Source organism: Castor canadensis, chromosome 14, assembly GCF_047511655.1.
Source record: "Castor canadensis chromosome 14, mCasCan1.hap1v2, whole genome shotgun sequence".
In the NCBI taxonomy this organism is placed as follows: domain Eukaryota; kingdom Metazoa; phylum Chordata; class Mammalia; order Rodentia; family Castoridae; genus Castor; species Castor canadensis.
The window spans coordinates 23976482-23980060 of NC_133399.1; the positions used below are offsets into that span (position 1 = coordinate 23976482).

Here is a 3579-nt window from a genome sequence, read left to right on the forward strand (position 1 = left end):
AGAGTCACATCTGATGATTACCAAGATGAGCAAGTTCCTTAGCACTGTGACTGGGAATGGACAAAAATAGACAAACAAGATTGTGCTACAGTTCTGGAACATTTGAGAAGCCTAGAAGTAATTTCATGATTGTTAGATTATACATTTCTATGTTACTTTGATACTTTTTGATTTTTGCTTATGGAGACAGAGATATAGATATATATGTGTGTGTTAAATTCACATGTTCACAATGAAGCATTCATACTTCAAACCCACAAACCTGTAGCAATATTTCACAGTTGTTATCAAATCAGTCTTCTTAGAAATCTTGCATTGTTAATTTCTGTGTTATTGATCTCCCAAAACACAAATTTCGAGGGACTCTATGGAGGCACTCAGTGTTAGAAGACTGAGAACATTAGAGATCACTCACCCCTGGTCACTGTACAACACATTGTATTCTTTGAAGAATGACAGTAGAATAAATAACTTTCCCTCTTTAATCAAAATAATTTTCTGAAATCAAATTAAGAAACAGTCAAATATTCCTCCCTTTATTACAATGGTACAAATCTCCTTGATTTTAAAAATATTTGTAATAATCTGTAGCAGCTGGAAGTCAGTTCTTGGAACCCTAAATTAAAACTGAAGTTTATTAATCAGAAAACCTTGTTGCTTGCAGCAATCCAGGATGTTTCCATCATTTTCTGGTTTTCTAATTTTCCTTCTTTGTGGATATAAGTGCTCATTCAAATAATGACTCTAGCTTTGGCTTAGGTGAACTTCAAACCATCCACATAATCTTAAACTATCATTAGCAACAAATGTGTCATGAGTGTACACTAACACTGCCAATGATGAAACATAAAGGAATGTTAAGAAATTCCTTTGAAATTTGTTATTTAGTACAGGTTTATTTCTATCAGTTGAAAAATTCTCTAGGTGGTTTCAATGGTTAGCATGATACTTATAGTGCCCTGGGTGTTAATGCTTTATTTTCTGTAGTACTGGGGCTTGAACTAATGATCCACACCTGAAGCCACTACACCAGCCGTTTTTTTGTGGTGGGTTTTTTTGATATAGGGTTTCACAAACTATTTGCCTGGCTGGCTTGAAACTGTGACCCTCCTGACTTCTGCCTCCTGAGTAGTTAGGATTACAGACGTGAGCCTCTGGCATGAGGCTTAATGCTTTATAGTTTGTGGTCATAAACTCTGTTGCTTTGCTGATGAAGATTTGTGCTCCAGAGAAAGCCTCACAGCTCTGGTTTGGAAGGTAACCTTCTCATGCTTACTTAAATAATTTTCTTAGCAGAACTTCTTGACATACAGACTTCAGCACTCTTACTTGAGCTACCAGAGAGCAATTTCAGTTCATTTTCTTTGAACTTCTACTGTGTAATAAGGGCCAAAATGCAAAAGTGAAAACTATACAAATGATATAAACAATCTGGGCAGGACAACTGATTACCATTCTCTGCTTTTTGAAATAAATATATATTACACTATCTTTTAAAATTCATAAGTGGATATTTACAATCTATAAATACCATAGCTTCAAGCATAAAAAGTTGCATCTGAAATCTGTGGGTGAAATTATTGTACCACAGTTGAAAAATACTACCATGAATTATTTAGGACATTTAGGAACTTAACTTTTGTGTATATCAGCATTATTTGATTCTACTGCTTATTTCTGATTGTGGTTAGAAGTTTAGTAAGTGAATTTCCTGTCAATATTTTCATGTAAGTATTGGGTTGTGTGTCTATAGACAGTTTTCTTATGAATTTACATAAAGAGTACCTAAGTTCCTGTAAGTAGAAAATATATTACCCTGAAATACACTATTTTGTATTCACAAGTGGTTTTGAGTTTTTTAGCACATTCTATACATTTACTTCAAATTCTTTTACAGTTATACAGCATTACCTGAGAGACATGATTAAATTTGTTAATTTATTATTAAAACTATCCTTCTAAAAATTATGCTATCTTTTGCATATCACTTAAGTGGCAGTCCCACAATAATTGTTTGACAAGTATTCACACTTGAGGCTCAACACATTCAGTCATAAACTTCACTTGTGCAAACAAGTCCAATCTCCAGACAGAAAATTTTGTCTCATTTATGGCCCCTTAAAATGTTGGGAATCATTATTCTAAGAAACATTGAGAAAAATAAAACATTAACAATACAAATATAGTGTGAACAAAAAAGCAAGCACTACATGTGTATATTTTAATTAATTTTAGTAAATTTCCCAAATTATTTGCCAAATGGATACCACAAAGGCTGATATCAGGTTACTCTGCTGCAGAACTGATGAATGGCAGTTTTAATGTCCCTTTTCCTCAGAGGGTAGATGAAAGGATTGAACATAGGATTAACCACTGTAAACATCACTGAGGCCACTGAGCTGTTTTTGTGAGAATGTGATACAAATGAACCAACATAAACTCCAAGGCAAGTGCCATAAAACGGGCCAACAACTGACAGGTGAGACCCACAGGTGGAGAAGGCTTTATACTTCCCACCTGATGATGGGATCCTCACAATGGAAGAAATAATTTTGTAATATTAGAAAAGGATTCCTGAGAGTGGTAGTAAACCATATATTATGCCTATAAAATACATGAATATGTTATTGGAAAAGGTGTTTGAACAAGAAAGACTAATTAAATGAGAAGGGTCACAGAAGAAATTAGAAATTTCCACATCTTTAAATTTGGTAATTTGTATTGCAACCAAATTGTGCATCAGGGCTTCTAAAATACTGACTGAAAATGATGCCAAAGCTAAGAAGACACAAAGGCGAGGGTTCATAATGACTGAGTAATGAAGGGGGTGACAGATGGCCATATATCTTTCATAGGCCAACACTGTCAGAAGCATATCATCCATACATGTAAAAATCAGAAAAAAAGACATCTGGGTCAGGCAGCCCACATAGGAGATGACTCTGCTCTGAGTTAGAATATCCACAATCATCTTGGGATAGTGGTAGAGATTGAACCGATATCAGCCAATGACAGATTGGAGAGGAAGAAGTACATTGGGGTGTAGAGATGGGAGTCAGAGCTGACAGCCAGTATGATGAGAAGGTTCCCAAGCACTGTGATCAGATACATGGACAGGAGCAGTCCAAACAGGACAGGCTGCAGTTCTGGATCATCTAAGAGTCCCATGAAATGTCCCATGAAACACTTGTTTGGTTTTCTTCTCCTAATTGTGTAGGACACCTGTGAAATATAGAAGCAAGTGGTGAAATGGAAACATATAACCAGGGACACAGTCCTCTGTATCACTGCTTTTCCCAGGCTCATCTCAATCTCCTGGTATACAGGGATCTTTCTGGCATAGAAATTGGGACTACAGGTCCACAATTGTGGCTGTCTTCATACCTAATGAATTCCCATTTCACAAGTGGTGTTCCATGCACCTTCACCAATGTTTCAAATTAGAGAGACACATCTTGATAAATTCTTTTCATCATTGTTTTGTCTCATTCTATACACACTTACTCAAAGACTCATCACTAAACAATATTATAAAACCAAAAATATAGATAACAAGTCCATGTTTACAGTTAATCAGCT

General features: G+C 35.5%; 1 pseudogene; it reads right to left on the bottom strand.

Moving 5' to 3' along the window:
* Positions 1-2281: 2281 nt before the first annotated feature.
* On the bottom strand, positions 2282-3306 carry LOC141416178 (olfactory receptor 7E24-like; annotated as a pseudogene).
* Between the last annotated feature and the right edge of the window lie 273 nt (positions 3307-3579).